Source organism: Macaca mulatta, chromosome 6 (assembly GCF_049350105.2).
Source record: "Macaca mulatta isolate MMU2019108-1 chromosome 6, T2T-MMU8v2.0, whole genome shotgun sequence".
Classification (NCBI taxonomy): Eukaryota; Metazoa; Chordata; class Mammalia; order Primates; family Cercopithecidae; genus Macaca; species Macaca mulatta.
Window position 1 is genome coordinate 167,052,254 of NC_133411.1, and position 21,993 is coordinate 167,074,246.

Sequence of the window (21,993 nt, forward strand, 5' to 3'; positions counted from 1 at the left end):
CGCTATCAGCCAGCGTCACCCTCCCAGGTGTTTGTCCTTGTTTCTCTGAGTGTCGGAAGTTCTTCCCGCTAGGACTTTCTGAGAGCGTGGAACGAGTCCCAGAATTTCTAATCCTCCCTGTTGCAGCTGAGCCCCTTCCCACACTCAGCTTAAGGAAGAAAGGGAAAAAAAAAAAAAAAAAAGAAAAGATAAAAGGCCCACGGGAGCGAGGCACGCAGGCAGGGCGGGTGGCTGGGCTGTGTAGGTGCTGGTCGTGTACTGCATGCTGCCGGGCCTTGCGCTTTCCTCGCTTTCCTCGCTTTCCTCGAGGGGCCAGGGGTGGGAGAGAGATTACGGGAGAGAGATTACGGCCATCAAGATAAGGCAGAGCATATTCAAACTGGAAGCAAAAATGGGCTGTTTTTCCAATAGTAAGTAATCAGGGAACAGGAGGATGTAATTTGCAGATTAGGAAAGTGAACAAAGAACATAAAATTAACTTTATAGCAAAGAGGAGCGTGGTTTGTTTGAAGAAATAAACCTCCATAAAGCATTATTGTTGATAAAATCGGACTGTTGATTTAAACTAAATAGGAAATATGACCAAATCAGTGAGAAGAGCAGGACTCGGTGGAAGTTGAGGTTGAAACTTTAAGCAGGCATGGAAGGCTGGGATGGGCCTGAGAGAGCTGACTGCCTGGTGTGTGTGTGTGGCCAAAGTGAGGATACCTGTGCCAAGGGCACAGATAGGAGGGCTGTGCCTTACCAGGATGCCTAAATTGCCTTTGTGTAGGGATTGTCTTTCTTTTAAAAGTGGCCTTCACTTCTAAGAACTGGTAAAAGGCAAATATGCTATTGCACAGATGCAATCACCCTCTTGCTTTCTCCTCCTATTTTTACTTCTCAAATACTCACAAACGCACATCAGAAACACCTGTGACTCTCCCCTCAAACACCAGCATTGACCTGGGTTCCAAAGCAAGAGTCCCTGAGCGATGCCTTTGATGCCGAGGTGATTGGAGCTGGGCTTCTGCCCGCTTTTATCACAGACAGGTTGACCGGATTAGGATAATACCTCTGCAGTGGGCAGTGAGCAATCCAGCTCTATGCTGTGAGAAACGCTTTATTACCTAAAGCAAAGTCTTCTTGGCCTCACATTGACCGGGATGTGAGACTTTTGTTGTTTTTGTTGTCTTTGACCTGCTGAGGCCAGACTCTTCCCAAGGACTGAAGTTCAGAGAAGCCTCCCTGCCTAGCAGTGTGCCTCAAAGTCTTTATTTACCACTCCAGGCATTCTCTCCTCTTTTTTCCATCTTGCTCTGGGCCCCTGGAAACTGCATCATGGGAATCCCTCACCTTCTGGCTTTCTATAGGGTTCAGCTGATGGGAGGCACCAGTAAAAGCCCATGGGCACAAGGAGAGGGAGAGGTCAGTGTATTCATTCCGTTCCTGCCAGGCTGTGGGCTGGCAGTGGCTTTCTCTACCCAAATTCAGAGCTCCCTGTCAGCTACAGCTACAGCCCCAGCTAGAGTGCTCTCTGGGTTTAGGGGCCTGACTTTGTCCCTTCAGGCATTGGGTTGTCATGAACCCACTGATGCTGCTGCGCCTCGGATGCTTTACCATCCTTTATTGCTTCCTTTAAATGTGCCCTCGCATCAAAACAGTTCCTTTGTTAAACTCTCCTCTACTGCCCCCATTTGAGTGTGTCTTCCCTGAAGAGTCCTGGTGGATATAAGTGATGAGAGCTCCTATGTGGAAACCAGAAGGCCTGGGCTGCAGCTGAATACCTGTCACAAGTTCACCGTGTGACTTTGGGCAAGTTGCTTCTCCTTTCTGGACTCAGTTTCTTTACCTGTGAAATGGGGATGGTGATTGGGTGACTTTTCAGCTGAAACATGCAATGATTCTGTTTGGACTCGTGGTATAGTGAGCAGAGCTTTGAAAGAAAATAAACATGGATTTGAATCCTGGCTCTGACACTGACTAGGTGTGTGACCTTCACCCAGGTACTTACCCTCTCTGAATCTTGGTTGGTATTATTAGTAAAACAGAGACAATAACCCATTCCTTGCAAGTTTCCGGAGCGGATTGAATGAAATGACATGCGTGAAAGCAGCTAGAGCAGTTCCCATAAAACAGGCATCATCCAGTCCACTTGGGAGCCTTTCTCTTCTTTCCCGGCTTTCCTGGTGGGAACATGCCAGCATGAGGGACGAGAAGTTTGTTGGCTCCAGAGGTTCCCATTTGTCCCATCTCTAATACTGCTTATTTGTTTTGCTGACAGCTCAGCCCGCAGACTCCCTTTCCTTTATCCTTTCCAATCTGTTTGGTCCTTGCAGACTTCTCACTGGAGTCATTCCTTTAAAGGGAGAGCGGGACTGTGATTCACTGAGGGAGAAAGCCAGAATGTGGTGCTGCTTGGCTGGCCTGCTATTCCAACCAGCACAGGGGTCTCTTTCAGCTCAGTTGCCTGGGACAACTGATACATTTCAGGGACCTTAACCTTTGTGCTTTAGGCGGATATCACTTTTATAACAGAGGTAGGGCCCATATTTTTCATGGTAATTACTTGGCCCTAGATTTTAGGCCAAAAAGAACTCTCACCCAACTAGTCCTGCCCGGCCCCAAACTTGTCAGAAGTGATTGTATATAGAGATTTTTTAAAAAATATATATATAGAGGGAGCTAGGCATGGTGGCTCACTCCTGTAATCCCAGCGCTTTGGGAGGCCGAGGCTGGCAGATCACTTGAGGTCAGGAGTTCAAGACCAGCCTGGCTAACATTGTGAAACCCCATTTCCACTAAAAATACAAAATTAGCCAGGTATGGTGGTAGGCACCATAATCCCAGCTACTTCCAAGGCTGAAGCTAGAGAATCCCTTGAACTCAGGAGGCGGATCTTGCAATGAGCCGAGATCATGTCATTACATTCTAGCCTAGGTGACAGAGAAAAACTCTATTTCAAAAAAAATCTTTTTAACACTTCAAAAAATATACTTTATATACTTTTTGTATATGAAGTGGGACTCTTGAAATGTTTGCTTAAAGTTTCAAAATTTAAGTGTGTGACCTGCTGATAGGCCCAGGTGTGGACAAAGCCATGAGTGAAAGGAAATTTGTCAATAATATTCTTCCATTCATACGCAGTGTCTTCTTTTTTCATTTCAGCATCTCAGTCTGCAGAGGCTCAACATCTGTAGCTGCCCATAGTTGGCTAGAGACCCCTTGCAGTGACTTTCAGGGTCAAGGTGGGGACCCGTAATTCTGTCCCCATTGAATATCAACATATCTGCCTATGTTTGTCAGTACCCACTGAATACTCCCAAGTATATCCATCCTCTTCTATCCATCTAGCCATCCTCCTATGCACAAAATGTTGTAGGCTTTCTATAGTAATTTCAGAAAAAGTGTCAGTCACAACTCCAGGCTTAAAAAAAGTAAAGTGTATTTGCATACTCCAAACAAAGATAAAATGTTCTCTCAAAATATCAGGTCAAGCAAGAACTAAGTGCCCAGTAGTAGTAATAGGCATTGTTGAAGTTCACAGGAATCAGAAAGCACAATGTGGCAGATAATAAAGACTGACTTTAAAGAAGAAATGGAGAAATTTCTTCAGTCTCCTCTAAGCTCTGAAAAATAATCAGGCCTTAAAGAATGAGTAGAGTTTATGTGCATAGAAAGAAGGAGGAAAACCTACGAGAGAAGGCATGGGGGATAGGAGAAATGACAAAGGCTAGGAAATAGAAATCTGAAAGTAGACTGGTTTGGCTAAAGTGGAGTGTTTGAGAAAGTAGCTAAAGTAAGATTGGAGAGATTGGTTGATGCTGATTTATGGAAAAAAGGCTGGAGCATGAAACTGAGGAACATAAGATTTCCCTGCAGGTAATGAAGGATTCTTGAAGGTTTTTCTAGCTGGGGAGAAGCATCTAGCAGAAGTATGCAGAATGACTTAGGCTATGGGTGTTTGCCTTATCTGTCAACTAATTCATAGATTCATTCAACACGAGTTGCATGAGCTTTCCTATGTGCTTAATTCACTGGTCATGACTTGGCACTGCTTATTATTGTTATTTATTTTTTAAGACAGAGTCTCGTTTTTTTGCCAGGCTAGAGTGCAATGGCACGATCTTGGCTCACTGCAACCTCTGCTTCCCAGATTCAAGTGATTCTCCTGCCTCAGCCTCCCAAGTAGCTGGGACTACAGGCACCCACCACCTCACCTGGCTAATTTTTGTGTTTTTAGTAGAGACGGGGTTTCACCATGTTGGCCAGGATGGTCTCCATCTCTTGACCTCGTGATCCACCCGTCTCAGTCTCCCAAAGTGCTAGGATTACAGACGTGAGCCAGAGCACGCGGCTGGCACTGATTATTATGTCCTAGTTCTTTCTGAAGCCAAAGGAGACTTAGCCCTTGCTTTGGGGAGAGCTGCTGCTTCATCAAGACCAAATAATTAAGATGAAGAACAAGTGAGTAACCATTGCAGTTAACTTTTTTTCAAGAAAATATTTTTATTGTAAAATTAAACCCAGCTATAGAAAACCAAGCAAAACAAATATTTAGCTTATTGAATTATATAGTGAATACCATTGTTAACTACCACCCACATCAAGAAATAGAATCGCTGGCTACTTGTGTAACCCCTTTACATGTCCCAGGCCAACACAATCCCTCCCTCCCTCTGAAAGTAACCATTATCTTGACTTTTATAGTAATCACTTTTTTTTTTTTAAACTTTAACAGTCTCTTATTACCAAACTCCGTGCAACTGATAACTCTAACCCAGCTAAGAGCAAAAATGGCATTGCTAACAAGATCAAGGATGGAGGGGCAGACCCAATAAAGATTGTCTCTTAAAACAAGGATTGGGAAAAATATATATATATCTGCATAAGTGTTTCTTAAAAACTAAAACTTTCCAATGTTGCAGAGAAAATATCCCAAAGTGATTTCAATTCATTAAAATCAGCATTTGGCAGCTTGTGCTGCCTTAGAAATCCGAACTCAGGATAACTCTAGGAGAAAATCATCCCCTCCCATTAAAAGAATTCCCATTTTTCCTCTTCCTTGTTTAAATTTCACTGCGTATTCCACAAAACACCCGAAGAGTAACAACAAGAGCCAGCTCACTTCTCTCAGCCCCTGTCTATCTGTTCAGGCTCACCCCAAATATCCCTTAGAAACCTTCACCTCTACTACAATCAGGAAATTAAGCCCTAATTTCAGGGCTGGATTTCTAGAAACTTGTTTAAGATCCTCATGCTTTCTTCACTCCTTGAAAGATCAAGGGAGCAGTGTACCTGGCAGAGACTGGAATGGCTGCTGGGCTGGCCAAAGGGGGCCTTTCTTTTCTTTTTTTTTTTTTTGAGACCAAGTCTTGTTCTGTCACCAGGCTGCAGTGCAATGGCGAGATCTCAGCTCACTGCAACCTCTGCCTCCTGGGTTCAAGCGATTCTCCTGCCTCAGCCTCCCGAGTAGCTGGGACTACAGGTGTGCGCCACCGCGCCCAGCTAATTTTTGTATTTTTAGTAGAGATGGGGTTTCACCATGTTGGCCAGGATGATCGCGATTGCTTGACCTCCTGATCCGCCCGCCTCGGCCTCCCAAAGTGTTGGGATTACAGGCGTGAGCCACCGCGCCTGTCTGGAAAAGGAGGCCTTTCTAAGCAAACATGCCCCAATATCTTGTAACTGAAAGTCTAACCAGGCAAAACCAGGGAGCATCCGGCACCGAACTATGGCTGTACCTAAAGGTGCACATCTCCCCACTTTAGCCATACAGGTAAGGGAGGTAAAGAGAGGCAAGTGAGTATTTGACCTCACATGCCTTCTGAGAAAATTGTGTATTTTAGGCCAAAGCTGTGTTGCAGAGAAAGTCATTTGGTCAAGTGATAGCCTTTGCTGTGTCTGCCTGGACAAAGTTGCCATTCCTGGGCAGTCTGTTGCATGGCTGCTTTACAGAAGCTTTTCATCCTCATGCAGAATACTTAAAATTAATAGGGAAAATTTCAATTAGACTTCACACCTGACAAATACTTTAACAGCAGTTTCTCAATAACTGTTAATGGAGACAGACTACCTCTCAGTTGAGGATCACAGCTCCTTCCGGTCAGTAGGCTTCTTGCCTGACCTCTCTAGCAGCTCATTGGTCTTAGAAAAGTGTCTACATCCAAAGAAACCTCTATACACTGATAACAGGGAAGAATGAGCTGTTTGCAGTACATGGTGCCGCTTCCTCTCCATGGCACTGTCCTCTTCTGAGCATAAGAACCCCAGAGCAAGAAGGCAAGGCCACTGGAGTTCTGGTTTAGCCAGGACACAGCTGCATTAGCAGAGATTGCTCCCAGCCTCTCTCCTTATGAGAATTGGCTTGATGGGCTTGGAACAGTGAGGACAGCATTGAGTAAAACATCTTGTTTGACCCACCCAGATAAATCTCCATGGCTGGGATGAACAAAGCCGTCTATGTCTTTAGACAGCTCTTTATAAATGTTTTCCAAACTGGGCAGAGGTGGAACAGGTCTTTGAACACAAAAGGAGATCCACGAGCTTGGTGGGGTCCATGATATGGATCCTGTCTTGGAATGACATCCTTCATATCTCTTATGTCACACATCTGGGTCCAGGTGAAGATTTGGTGTGGGAGAGGATAAACAGTGTAATGCTTGCTTTCTACTGCAGCAGATCACATGAGCTTTATAAAATACGGTTTCCCAAATTCTTTGCTGAGGTGCTTTTTCCAATCTCACCAAAGCCCACGACCATGTTGTAGGTGTGAGTCTGAGCAGGGCTGTGGCCATGTTTCTCTGGACACAGATTAACTACTCTGCTCAGTGGTGAGGAGGGCAGTGTCCCAGGCTCACCTTGCCCAGCCTGGTCCTTCTTGGCAGGGCTGGCTACCACATGCCCACTATCCTCAGCTATGACAGCCACACCGGTCCCCAGGTCGGTGGGCTTGGGACTCTGGGCATGTCACTTCCTGGAGGCTAGTTGAGAAGAAGTAGAAAGTCTCCTGGCCGAGCCCAGGAGGGGACCCATGAGGCTCATCCTGGCTGTGGCAGTCAGCAGTTGGCCTACTTTCTTGCATTTATTTATGATTTTGTTATTCAAGTATGCATCCCTAAACTGTATAGTTTAGTCTTGCCCATATATATATTATTATATATATTATATATAAATATATATTATACATAAGTATATATAGTATATATTTATATGTATATATTTTTTAATGTGATTTTCAGGTCTCTCTTAATCTATGGTTTTCCACTCCACCTCTTTCTCTTTCCTATAATTTATCTGTTGACAAACCTGGGCTATTTGACTTGTCAGGTTTCCTGCAGTCTGGATATTTGACTGCTCATTCATGGTTTGGTTCAACCGCTTTTGTATTTCTTGCGAGTTGAGACCTGGATCGAGAGGTACGATCTGACACTGGTTGGATCCCTTAATGAGGTTATAAGTGGTGTTGGGTCTTGTGTCTTCATCAGAAGGTATATAATGTCTGTTTTTTGTTCTTTTCTGGTATTAGTTGAGGTAGATGCTCAGCATCTACATTCATTAATTCATTGGGAGTTGAAAAATAGTAAAATAGTAAAATTTTAATTCTATCTTTTGTTTTAATTTATTATCTGAGATACTTTTATAGAAAGACTCCTCCTTTCACCTATTTTCTTTCCCAGTACTACAGTTCATATAGAGTAAGTAGAATAAATATTTATTTCCTTTTATTTACCTAGTTTTAAAATAACAAACTAGATTATTGTTTCTTTGGAAGATGACCAATTAAAAAACGTATATATGCTATTATGAACTCTTGGTTTTATACATATTTGATGGGTTGCAATCTATTGCAAAGCTCAAGTCTTTGGCCAATGGAATCCTCTTCAAGGTACCTTCTGACTCTTTTGAGTTGGAGTCATGTTTGACATGACCCATGTAGTTTTTGACAGTTTCGTCATGGACACACTCCATAAGCTCATTATGGACACACTTTGCCTCAGACTTGAAATCAGTCATTTGTTCAAGAAATCCTGGTTTAGCTCAATGGGAAATGTCATGTGAAGACCAAATCTGATATAGAGAAACTCATTGCTATTGGATTGGCCTTTGTTTCTAAGTCTCTTTAATCGAAAGAGCTGGAGTTACACAAATACTTCGTGAGGTTGTACTGATACTTCCAATTAAGATTTGGATCTGCATGATATTAACATCTTCTATATTACCTCAGTAGCTCCTCAAAATCTTTGAAGGCACAGTTCTTAAGGACAATAGGGGATGATAGAATATCCCATAATTAGCGTTTGCATTTTTTTCTACTTTAGATATAAAATATTCTCAGAATACTAGTACTAGTACTGTAACAGGCATTTTTATTACTGAAAGCAGATAAAACTTTTTTCCATATGCTAATCATTTCCTCATTTTTATAAGTGTACTATAGTTTCATTTTGAATCATACAGGCAGTGCATACTACAGTCTCTTCCTTTTAACTCCTAATTACATATATAGTTATATTTACCAGCAGTATCTATCTGAGACTTGTTCTTTAGTAGATTCCTTAGGAGGGGCTCATGGGAACAATATTTTCTGAATCTTTGCAGGTTAGTAGCTGCTTGTGACTTTCTGGATATAAAATCCTTAGTTCACATTTTCTCTCTTTGAATATCTTAAATATACTACTCTAATGTCTCCTGGCATAATGAATTGCTGTCAAAAAATTTGAGGATAATTAATTTTCCTTATTGAGTATATGCTCTGTTTGCCTAGATGTCCAAATAACTTTTTCTTTTAAATACAACAATTTTTCTAGACTATGTCTTGGTTTTGGTCTTTCTGGGTCAATATTCCCAGGTACATGGTATGTTCTTTCAATATACAGTTTAAACCACTTTTTTTTGGTATCAGAAAAACTATTTTGAACTATAATTTGTAATACTGTCTGTTTCCCTGAGGATCTCCTCTTCTCTTGTTTTCTTCTTCAGGGTCTCCTACTAATGGTATATTGGATCCTCTTTGCCTATTTTCCAGTTAACTCTTTAATGTAAGTTCCAGTTGTTTCACTTTTTTGATAATTCATCAGAGATCTGAGCAAATGTATGCCTATTTTAAAACTGATTTATAATTTGGGGTAATGATTGAGAGTGGTTTTTACATATAATTTTCATTTTATTGGGGGCCACTAGAGAAGCAGAACTAAAATCCCCAGTGAACAGTATGCATTTATAGTACAACAGGAGGCCACTAGAAAAGACAGCTTGGTGCCCCTGAGATCATACAGTTTAAAAATCTAAGACTGGCACTGGAGGTAAAATCTCCTACTTTTATGGGATTAGAAATCTTTTCTTTGCTCTTTCTAATTACTAAAACTTATTAGGGACAGAAAATCTAACTCTTATCAAGCATCTCAATTGATGGAGATTTTATTTATTGGTTTTACCATAATAACTAAAGTAGTGGGGATAAGGATGGCTTTCTAGGCAGGGGAAATTATATGAGCAAGTGTTTCAGAGGAAAACATGCCTTGTGGCTTAATGGGATACTTTTAAATGGAGAGGAGATAAAATAATTATCTCCAAATATCCTATGTTCTTTGTGGTTCAAAGTAAAACCATTCGTAATAATAGTGTAAGTTGCTGAACTCAGTGACCTGCACTCTTATTTCTGAAGTATATTAGTTTTTGGATGCTGCTATAATGAATTATCACAAATTTAGTGGCTTAAAACAATACAAATTTCTTCTCTTATAGTACGGGTCAGAAGTCCAAAATGGGTTTTCCTGGGCTGTCTAGAGTCAAAGTGTTGGCAGGGTTCCTCTGAAATTCTGGGAATAGAACTTGTTTTCTTGCTTTTTTCAGTTACTAATGGCCATCCGTATCTCTTTGCTTATGGCCCCTTCTTCCATCTTCAGATTGTATCACTCCACTCTCTACCTCCATTACCACCTCACCTCCTTTCTGTAGTCAAAACTCTGCCTGCATTTCGCTTATAAGGATACTTATGATCACATGTAAGGTCTATCTAGATAATCCAGGATAATCTTTCATCTCAATGTCTTAATTTTTTTAAATTTATTTTTTATTTTAGATTCAAGAATACACGTACAGGTTTGTTACATAGGTATATTGTATGATGCTGAGGTTTGGCCTTCTAATGATCCTGTCACTCAAGTAGTGAACATAGTACCTGATAGGTAGGTTTTCAAGCCTTTCCCCAGCTCCCTCCCTCCCCTCTTCTGGAGCCTTCACTGTCTACTGTTCCCATGTTTGTGTCCATATGTACCCAGTGTTTAGCTGTCATGTATTAGTAAGAACGGGCTGTATTTGAGTTTCTGTTTTTGTGTTAATTCTCTCAGGATAATGGCCTGTAGCAGCATCCATGTTGCTGCAAAAGACATAATTTCATTCTTTTTTATGGCTGCATAGTATTCCATGGTGTACATGTACCACATTTTCTTTATCCAGTCCACCATTGATGGGTAGCTGGGTTTATTCCATGTCTTTGCTATGGTGAATAGTGCTGTGATAAGCATATGCCATCTCAAAATCTTTAGTCACACCTGCAAAATCCTTTTTGCCATATAAAGCAAGATTCACAGGTTCTGGGGAGTAGGACCTGGATATCTTTAGAGATCACTGTTTAGGCCTACCAAAGCATAAGCTCTTTTTTTTTTTTTTTTTTAATCCAAGAATCCCTTATGATGGAAGGGAGTAAATTCATTTTCAGGGAGGTAATAGGGCTAAGCTCAAAATAGTCCCTGGAAACCTATAATTTCTTTGAAGACTAATATTTCATCTTAAAAATCTGTTTGAATTTTCTGATTTACATTTGTGCTTGCTTTCTAATAAGAATAATCTCCCTGCCCCACTTTTAGGCACTGAAAGAAAAATTGGTCTGGGAAGGTGTATTATGATTTTGTTTCGTGGCTATGATGACACTGAGTACACCTTAGAGGTAACTGTGTCTAATTTGGATGGCACAGCATCACGTCATAGGAAAGAGTGCAAATTAAGAGGTGTCATTGGCCCTAACTCTGGCTGACTCAGGCCTAGCTCAATAACTTGGGGGTGAGGGAGAGTCCCATTGGATCTTTTTCACATTCTGATTGCCTCTTGCTCAGAATTCCCCATTCATGCCTGAGTCCCATGAGTGGAGCAAGGGGTCTCAGTAGGGTGGGAGGTAAAGGCAACCAGTAGGACTTGCTCTTTAATTAGAAAGTGAGTCCCTAGAGATTTTGAATACCATTTCCTCCACAGTGTTAAGAGCTAATCCTCAGAACACTCATCTATGGACAGAGTCTCAGAATGGACCTTCCCTGGCTTTCCTGACCCAGGATTTGTGGATGAGCTCTCTTTCCCATTAGAGGGCTCGCTGGGTACAGAATCAGCATCCTGGGCTTGGTTTCTACTGAAGGAGTGAGGAGCCCTTATTTCTGCCCTGTGGCTCTTTGCATGATAGGTCATGCATTGTTATTGTGCACGCTTTCTCTGAATCCCCCCTTCTCTCCCTCCCTCCAGCCCCTTCTGCTCTGTAACTGCTCAGAGTCCCAGGACAGTTGAAATCTGACCAGCCACAGTGCTATATTTAACTTCTCTGTGCATCACAGCTGAGGACTTGGCCCATACACACAGGTGCATCCACAGCCGCTGTTTCTTCCTCTCTGAGGATGCAGGCAAAAAACCAATGCTCCTGTCTGGAGTGGAGGAGCGTGGGAGAGGAGAGGCTGAGTCGTTCCTCAACCTTGTGGTCTGCCCAGCCCTGCTCACTGCAGCGTGTAGTGAGACAATATGGCAATTCATAAAATGTGACATTCGTGTGTGAGGCACACCGCTGTGAGTCTGTTTTATTCCATGATAAAGACTACATCTGTCAGACCCTATCTGCTCATGTTCAGGCCAAGAGGAGAATTGTATTGCCTAGATTTGCTCTCTCCTTCCTGTTACTAGGGGCAGCTTCTTCCTGTCTCCCACCAGAGCCAGCTGAGGGGCGCCCTGTCACGGGAGAAATCCATGGTGGACCTCTGCGTGTCAGAAAAATGGATGAACCGACTTCAAATTATTTCTCTCCTTAAGGGTCTTGCTCTAGAATGGCAGAGAATTTCTGTGACAGATTAAAAAAAAGGACACGTTTGACATATGTACATATAGATAAATTATGACACAGACATTTATGTAATATACCTATATATTTGAAAAAATTTTAAAAACTGACTTTGGGTTTGAAAGTTTTCAGTAGGCATTTTTGTTTCAGTTAATCACGTTTCTATTGCAGCCTGGGGACTTTTTAAAACATTCGTAGAACCCCCTATCTTGTTCCCAAAGGCTTAAGCATTATTTGATAATTAGCCTTCACAATTATGTTATACGTTTTGGAGAGAAGTGTGGGCTGGGGAGGGTGGGAGGAGAAAACTTGTGTGTGTTACTTAATGTGGGAGGAATGAGGGGTATTATCTGGGGATTGGAGGAATGCTTAGGAGAGAAAGAAGTTCACTCTGTCAAAATCGTGTTGGTTGCCAGTTCTCTGTGAAGCCCTCATTTAGGATACAGGGAAGGGGGTTGGGAGACGTTGGAAACTTTCTCACCTTTCCTAATTAAAATGATGCCAGAAAACAGGATCCAAGTAGAGGCCAGCTATATGCCATTTAAAAAGATATGCTTTATTACACTTTCTCTCCCTTTCCTGGAACTCACTATGGGAACAAGAGAAAGGAAGAATCCTTGTTAAAATTTTGGAGATAGTATTTTGGTCTTTACCCAACTGTGACCTTGATAGCACAATGAAGTGATCCATGCTAAGATGACAGTTTTCCTTTCCTTCTCTGCCTGTGTTCATACACCGCCTGCTTCTCAATGTCCACACACTCACATCAGCAGACTGCAGCATCTCGTGTTCTTGGTTCATGCGCTCTCTGACTTGCTGGAGAAAACAGTGATCTTTTCACCTTCAAATAGGTATATTTGCTCTGTGTTTTTATTTTGTGAAAATTATTTCCTTTTCTTCTTCTTCTTCTTCTTTTTTTTTTTTTTTTCCGAGATGAGTCTCGCTCAGTCGCCCAGGCTGGAGTGCAGTGGTGCGATCTCAGCTCCCTGCAAGCTCCGCCTCCTAGGTTCACACCATTCTCCTGCCTCAGCCTCCTGAATAGCTGGGACTACAGGCACCCGCCACCATGTCCAGCTAATTTTTAGTATTTTTAGTAGAGACAGGGTTTCACCATGTTAGCCAGGATGGGCTCAATCTCCTGACCTCGTCATCTGCCCGCCTTGGCCTCCCAAAGTGCTGGGATTACAGGCATGAGCCACCGCGCCCGGCGTTCCTTTTGTTCTTTAAGGAGAAATGTTTGTTTTTGTTTATTTAATCAGATTCCAATAAAGTTGAGTATATGGCTTATTTAGAGAGAGAGAGAATGAGAGAGGGGGGTGTGTATTGTGTTTTGTTGTGTTTGGAGTGTGTGTGTATGTGTGTGTGCGCACACACAGAGGATATCTGAAGGTTCCTACCACAAAAAACGATCCTCAGTCAAAATGTTAAAGTAAGTGATGGTGTGTGCCGGGGCCATTTCTTCTGTACCACTTTTCTTTCAAATCCAAGATGTTAGAGGACCACAGTACTTCTCCAAGATACAATGGTATTTCAGGCAGTGCCAGACAGTGGGAAAGCCTTTTTGCTTTGGTTTGTTTGCCTGCTGTTTATTACTATTATTATTAGCTTTTGATGGAGAGGGGATGGGAATTTCTGGTTTTGGGTACTTCTAGAATCCAATCATATAGAGAGCTGCCTGAGGTTAGTTGTGCTACATGGTTTAATGTGGCTTTTGTTGGGTTGCTTTTTTTGTTTGTTTTGGCCAGGGGTAGGAAACCGGCTGTAGAGCAGGATGGTTTGGTTTGGATGTCTGTCCCCTCCAAATGTCATGTTGAAATGTAATCCCCAGTAGTTGGAGGCAGGCATACTTTTATGACTTCTGTAATTTTTCCACTTGTATTAGAGTTATCTGAGTAAAAGGATGGAGAGAACTTTATTTTCCAAATTTCTCGGATACCAGGAAAGGGGGCTGGTCTGTTGCAAGTGCACACTTGCGAGAGAAGTAGGGTGAGAAGAGGCGGAGCACGCAGGGCTTACGCTTTACAGAAAAGCGTGCATAGTGAGGTGGGTCACCTTTTGGAGAGCCCGTGCTTTGGGAGCCAGCAGAGTGAGGTGGAGAGCCATCCAGACAGCCGATGGCTATGTGGCATGAGATGCAATTGCCCTCCACTGTCCTCAGTGCTTCCACAAAGTTACCCAAGTTGTGAGGTGCTGGCTTGTGATCAAGGTAACAGGCACAGGTGTCGCAGCAGAGCAAAAAGGCCAGGAGTTTCCAGATGTCATGGGGAGAACTGTGGATTCAGACAAGCCTTGAAATTGTCTGAGCCAATTCCTGAGATGCAGTGAGGTCCCCAGGTAACATTTGGGTACATTTGGGCACATCTGGGCCCATTATTGCCTGAGCCAGATTGCGAGCAGTTTGAGAGCAGGATCCTTGTCAAAGTTGTCTCTGGAGGATATATGGGGACAACACAGTGCTTTTGCATGGAACGGATGTCAGTAAATACTTACTTAATGAATGATTGAAGAAAGGAAGGCAGGCAAGAAGGAACGAGATAACTGTTAACTGACAGTCCGTTGACATGGAATGCAGGCTTTACCTGGAAAGACAGACTAAATAAACCAGTTTGGAGAGAGTTAATTTCTGCCTTCAGCATTCACAGGAAGGATAATGTATGCTGGGGCAGAAAAGCATTAGTTTTTCCCTTTCTGAAACCCCTAAAAGATTTGTCTGAAGCGTGTATTTAAATGGGCAGCATACAGGTGTTTTCAGAGCTGCTCCAGCCCCAGAGAAGGCCTCAGGGCAAACCAGAGAAGACGGTACTTGGTAACGAGAAACACTCCTCAGCTACTCTGCATGCTTCAGTGGGAAAATGCAAATCAACTCATTCCCGCTTTTGAGGACAACTTCAGATAAAGGGTTCCCCAGGCAAAGTAACCCCTTCAATGTGCCTGTCTTTCCCCATTGCTGTCTTTTCCTGCACTACCTGTAGTGTGAGCTGTTGGGGGTGGGGAGGGGTTGTGGATGGGCTGCACAGGAGATGGGAAAGGAGTTGCATAGCAATGAGGAGGTGGAGGAGGAGAGAGAAGGAAGGGGCTTGGGCTTCCATGTGTGAGTACAACTTTGTGGGAAAGGCCTTGAACTAGGAGACGGGATTACCTCTAGTTCTGCCTCTGTCAGCTACCAGCTGTGGGTGACCTTGGGCAAGAAGTGGGATTTATAGGCAATCAGAGCTGAAGTGAATAGTGTTGGAAATCATATCAATTTCACCAACTAGTTTTTTGTTTTTGTTTTTTAACAGCTGGGAAACTAAGATTGAACAAGATATTAATGGAGAGTAAGTGGGAGGCTAAGTTTAGAATTCAGGTCCTCCAGCTGTCGGGAACAGAGCCCTTTCCACCATCCCAAGTATCACACTGAGAGGTATCAGTACCAGCAGACATGGGTTTCCAGATTTCATAATTTGAATATGAAAGTTGGGGTGTGTCTAGGGGCTCAATTAAGACTTTCAAAACCTGAATATCTAAAAAAATTATGGTGACTTTCCCCAACCCCCAGTGTAGGTAAAGTTGATCCTTGAACAACATGGGTTGGAACTGCACGTGTCCACTGATTTGTGGATTTTATTCTGCCTCTGCCGTGCCTGAGACAGCAAGACCAACCCTTCCCACTCCTCCTTCTCCTCAGCCTAGTCAGTGTGAAGACAAGGATGAAGACTTTTTTGATGATCCACTTCCACTTGATGAAGAGTAAATGTATTTTCTCTTCCTTATGCTTTTCTGAAAACATTTTCACATCTAAAATAGGTGTTAATTGACTATATTATTGATAAGGCTTCTGTTCAGTAGGCTATGAGTAGTTAAGGTTTTGGTAGTTAAGTCAAAAGTTATATGAGGAATTTTGACTGTAGGGGAGAGGAGGTTGGCTCCCCTAATCCCCGCCTTGTTCAAGGGTTAACTGCAATTGAAAATAAAAGCAATGCTAAATTGTTACACAAGTATAAGCAACTAGAATAATTGTTTTTTCCGATGATGACTACTCTGATGGTTTTCAAATAATAAATTCAATAAAAAATTTTTATTTTGGGTGCCCTTGTTTAAATGGTGATTCGGGCACATGTTTTTCGGCGTATTGGGAAATCCATTTGATGATCCTGAATGTCATTATGTACTTATTTTTGAGTGAGTGCATGAGCGAGTTGTGTGAACACATGTTTGGGCAATTATCTTTCGTTATTTTTGTGTTCATGTGATTTTCAATGATTTTAAGTACTTTTTTTTGGTGCAAATATGTATGTGTATAATTGCAGATTTCTGTTCTCTTTTTTGTAAAGAGTGAGGCAATCAAACGATGGCTAAAATTGTCAGGCTTTAGTTTGCTAAGTGAGACAATGTATGTTACAAGAGCCTTTCACATGGCATGAAGGCCACTTTTTCTTAACAAGTAAAAGGTACGATCACTCCAGATGCATCTCAGTCTCAACTTGAAATGTAGAAAAGCATCTGGGATCTGAATTTCTAGAGAAAGTGATTGTGTCAAAGGAGTCAAAGAATGGGCAGGTTTGCTTTAGGCTTTATTGATTTTCATACTTTGCTTTTTAGAGGTTTAGTCTCAGTAACTTTCAATGTTTCCTTGATTGGCAAGGAGTTTACTGTAGTTTTTCCATGTTTATTTATGTGAGACTTGTGTGTATGGTATGCATATATTAAAAACTTGACATAATATATGTTTTGATACATAAACACATAGTATTTCATATTGGTGGCTCTTTTGGTTTTGGCTTGGCTTGTCTCTCCAGGGGCCTGAGCTTGGGGCTGGATGTGAGATGAGTGCTACATATCTTGGATATAATCCATAACCTGGTGTCATTTTAGCCTCAGGCAAATGCTCCCTGCCTGCCAGTAAGACTTTGGCCCTGTCTACAGAAGAGCTCCCGCATGTCATTGGGAGATCCCCCTCAAACTGAAATCTGGACTTATTCCCTGTAATGATAACAAGAGTTGGAGGAATTCACTGTAGAACACCCTGCATTCTTTTTCCCGAGTGGCTTCTCATCTGTGTTGCCAGTTCATTCTCAGAAAAGATTACTGTAATACTAGGATCGTGTTTGTTGAGTGTTAGTGTGGGCCAGTGTTCTCAGGAGTAGCAATGGTGTCTGCTGCACCTCCTCTAGCCACCAAAGGATATTTGGTAATACCTGTAGACAGTTCTGGCTGGTAATATCTGGAGACAATTTTGGCTGTTCTGGACAGGGGAAGACTGCTACAGGCACCTAGTGGCTGGAGGCAGGGATACTGCAAAACAGATTATAGTGCACAGTGCAACAACTCTGTCCTCAACAAATGATTATCTGCCCCCAAAAGTCACTAGTGCTGAGGTTGAGAAACCTCGGTGTGTGCTCTGTGTTCCTTTGTTACAGGTGTGAAGGTACTAATGTCTGCTGCCCATGCTAGAAATAAAAGGCACTATGGCTTGGAGTTAAGAAAGTACATGACCAAGGTGTAGACCTGCATGGGAGCCAGGTCTGTCTGCTTCTGGATCCGCAGCTTGAAGCACCACTCTTGTTGCAAACATCCTCAGGCCTGTCTGAGCAGCATCCCAGAAAATGAGCTAGGATTTGCACTCAGTGCACCAGCACCCTTTACAGATAGAGGTGAACTGTTATTATACCGGAGAAACCATGTCTACCTTTTTCATCCTGACTTGCGGGATAGTGGGTACTGTGCAGTAAGTTTCCTGTAGTATAAAATTTGTCCTTGTTTAGCCGCCTCCTCTTCTCTCTTTCCTTCATCTCATCCTTTTGATTTTGCTTGTGTTGCCTCACGATAATCTTATTCTCCTTCAAAACTACAGCCCCTTCCTGAAAGGGACCTCCAGTAGCTCACGGGTCAACTTCATTCATTGCCTAATTGGATGATTGTCTGTGGGGGTGAGGTTGTTGATTGCTGACACCAGACAGACCAGAGAAAAGGACAGAGGACAGTTTCATCCGGAACTGGACATTCAGTTTTAAATTCTTGTGATGAAAAATTCTCTGGTTGTTCAGAAGCTAAGGAAACTAACAAATAAACCTGAATTTAGGTTTCAGATTGTGCCAGGATTTCACGGGAAAGCTTTTCCTCCCACAAAAGCCTCCTGAGGAATTCCTTTATCAGGAGAGATTCCTGGAGATCTCATTAGGTAAATTACTCTCAGATTAACATATTTTATTAATTACCTATTATGAGATCCCAAAGCTAAACAATCATAAAAACAACAGAAAGAAGTACATATAGTTCTCAGTGACTAATAGATGCCATGAAAGACATAATCAGTAAAATCAATTATATACATTATTATAATGAAAGGTACAGTTAGTGCTTTAAAAAAATAATTAGGTTATTGGCTAAGAGGAAACTAGCCCCCCTCCATTACCCTGAAGCAAGCCCCGGAGGCTTCACTCAAAGGCTTTTAGTATAGAAATCATTGGTTTTATTGGCCAGGCAAATTAGTGACTCCATTAGCTTCACCAGTGGGGGACCCTGGTGTTCCTAAGTCACCAGGTGCTTTTGATCTGGTTGTGCATTTTCTCAAATGGAAAAATATAAGGTTGGAACAATGCATCAAAATGTGTATGAAATATATGTCAAGCTACGTGGGTGGTGAAGGTAGGAGCTGAGGCAGAAGCAGTAAAATAGGTGGTGAAGGTTTGGCTGTGTGTGAGTGGAGTGTGTGCCGCCCGTGTGTCCCACCCAGTCCACACGCATGTGTCACTGGAAAGCTGATCAACAACATTTCCAAATCCCTTTCCAGAACTCAACTTGCCCATCTTGCTTTGTATGTAAAAATATTCCACTTGAACCTGTAGCAAAGCCACCTCCAAAGTGCTAATAAATAATATATGCAAAGCTTTTTTTTTTTTTTCTTCCTTATCAACATAAAGAAATGTGGAGTTGTGAGGCTGGTGAAAACTTGCATTAGACAATGTAATGAAGTAGGAATTAGAACAGCGTAGTTCCTCTGGCCATTATAAATGAGGACGGCAGCTACCTGGAGAATGGGAAAACTGATGAGTACAGTCTGTTGGGGAGAGCAGGAGGAAAATTTCCCTCAGGAACACATTTCAAATTACTTATTTATGAACTGATGAACTGGGAGACCACCTATCGAGACATCGGTGTAAGCAGTCTGCTGAAGACAGCTACAGAACTCCAGCTAATTTGTATGGCTGTTTTCTGTTAGAAGCCCTGCTCTCCAGCTGGGCTTTGGAGGCAAGAGATTTAGGCTCTGACTAGAAGTTACACTTTCCTCTTTCTTGTCCGTGTACATATATACATACATATTTTAATACACTTGAATCATTTTGTGAGAGCCTGGGACACGGCTCCTGCCATTGGCCTGGGAAGGGCTGGCATAGACAGGAGGTTTTGGTGTTAAGGGTCCTGCAGTCTGTGCCTTGTGGTCGGGGTGTGGGAGATGGAGTTCTGGGCTCCTGCATCAGCTCCCCAAGGCAATTGGATCAGGCCATGGAGGGCCACACCACTTGCCTCCCCTTTTTGGTCAGCATCTTCCTCTCCATCGCCATGGTGACAGGGCATTGTGTGCTTCCTCTTTGCTGGGCTCTCTTCCATGATTTACATGAATGATCTCATTTTATCCTCATGAGAACCTTGTGAAGGTAGGCACTGTCATTATCCCCATTGTATAGGTGAATAAACTGATTCAGAGAAGTGAAGTGACTGCCAAGGCCATGAGCCCAAGTCCTTCTGATGATGGGTCTCAGACCCCGAATCATCTCCCAGAAGATGGTACATGTTCACCGGGAAGGAAGTAGCCTTTCCCACAGAGGTGGGCCATGGACTTACTCTCTCTGCTGCAGGCAGTGTGCTGAGCAGAAGAGGACCAGCAATCAGGAGACTTAAGTGTTGTGGGGAGACAGTGTAGCTGATGGTTAAGAGCTACGTCTCTCATTATTATCTTCGCTTTAGAGATGAGGTGACAGGGCTCATCAAAGCGAGGCAAACTTGCCCTAAGTCACACATGCAAGTGGAAGAGCCAGGGTGTGAACTGAGCCTGGGCTGTGAGCTTCTCACCGGGTAGGGAACTTCTTGAGGGTGGTGTCTGAATCTTATTCACCCTTTAATTCCCATTACCTGGCAATATACCTATAGACACGGATCTTCAAAATGTATTTGCTGAATTAATTTTTCTTTTTTTTTTTTGAGATGGAGTCTCACTCTGTTGCCTAGGCTGGAGTGCAGTGGCATAATCTCAGCTCACTGCAGCCTCTACCTCCCAAGTTCTAGCGATTCTCCTGCCTCAGGCTCCCAGGTAACTGGGATTACAGGCACACACTATCACATCTGGCTAATTTTTGTATTTTTAGTAGAGACGAGGTTTCACCATGTTGGCCAGACTGGTCTCGAACTCCTGACCTCCAGGTAATCTGCCTGCCTCGGCCTCCCAAAGTGCTAGGATTACCGGCGTGTGCCACTGCACCCGGCCTGAATTAAATTTTCAACCCCCAAATTCGGGGAGCTTGTGGAGCTCTTGCAAAGGTCCCCATTCCTTGGCAGGCACTGCAATAATAACAGCATGTAATATTGATTGCCCATCTAACTGCTAGTTCCTACTCCACTCCAGTACACGATCATCTTCTTCAGTCCCTACAGCCTGATGAAGCAGGGATGTTTATCATAATCCCCAGATTATAGGTTTAGGGCATTGATGCTCAGAGAGGTTAAGTCAGTGGTTATCAACTAGGATCAAATTGCTGCTCCCTGCCTCTCTTCCCAAGGGCCAACTGGCAATGTCTGAAGACATTTTTGGTTGTCACAGCTGGGGGTGGGGTGCTCCTGGCATCTCGTGGGTAGAGGTTAGGGTCACTGCTAAACATTTTACAATTCACAGGATGTCTCCTCACACCAAAGTATGACCCAACCCCAAATATTAATATTGTCCAGGTTGAGATAATCTGAGTTAAGTGCTTGCCCAAGCTATTAAGTGGCAGAGTCAGATTCAGACTTCCTTGTCCTATTCCAGAGCCTGGGTGCTAATCATACACTACGTGATTTTCTCAGTCTCTCCCTCCTCGGGTAGCCTAGAGTTTGCTCAGAAGACAGTTACATTAGAATGTGAGTCACGGGGCAGTAAGTGACTTGGGGGAATGAATAGGGAGCCTCCAATGTGGATCTCTATGCAAAGTAAGTCCTCAATCTCATCTTGAGAGTTGGGTCCTGACTATATCAAATAAGTAAATTTGCCTGCATGGCAATTCTATTAGGGCCAGAGGTAGCTGGAGCCGGGAGGACTTGGTGGAAAGACAATAGGGCTGCGGTATCCCAGGTTCCAGGCTGATGTCAACAATTCCTGGTGTGTAGACTCTGGAAGGCCATGACACTCTCTGAGCCATCATTTCTTTAGCTATGGGACCAAGAAGCCTCTGCTCTGCCCGCATTGCAGAGCTCTTTGTGAAAACCACGTGAGAAAATGGCCATCTAAGCCTTTTGAAAAGGTTAAAGGGCTTCATGTCGGCTGAGTTTCCCTTCATTACTTCAACAAATAGATGATAATAACAGTGACAGTTCGCACCACTGCTGTTGAGCATTTACCGTTTCCCAGATACTGCTTTGAGGACTGAAATGCTCCTCTCATTTAATCTTCAAAACAATTCCATGAGGAAGGCACTAAATTATAAGGACTCTAAGCCCTTTTCAGTGTTCTGACGTTAAACGTTTTAAAATTCTTAACAATATTTGAACAAGGGGCCCAGTAGTTTCATTTTACATGGGACCCTTAAAATTATGTGGTTGGTTCTTCCTTTAGAATGTCTGCTTCTAGCCCAGGAATGCAATAACCTCTCCGTAGTGAAGCTATCAGACCTGGCCCGTGCCTTCACTGGATTCAGCAGAACAAAGGTTATTGAAGTTGATCTGAATGTTTTCTAAGTTTTTTGCTT

The 21,993-nt window shown here is 42.9% G+C and overlaps 1 long non-coding RNA gene and 1 pseudogene across 2 annotated transcripts in view; one reads left to right on the forward strand and one right to left on the reverse strand.

Annotated features, from left to right (window-relative positions):
* The window catches only part of LOC144341336 (uncharacterized), a 271,590-nt gene that overhangs the window by 3,055 nt on the left and 246,542 nt on the right, over positions 1–21,993 (forward strand). The gene's annotated exons all lie outside the window — the stretch shown is intronic.
* LOC100423312 (uracil-DNA glycosylase pseudogene) lies at positions 6,070–7,023 on the reverse strand (annotated as a pseudogene).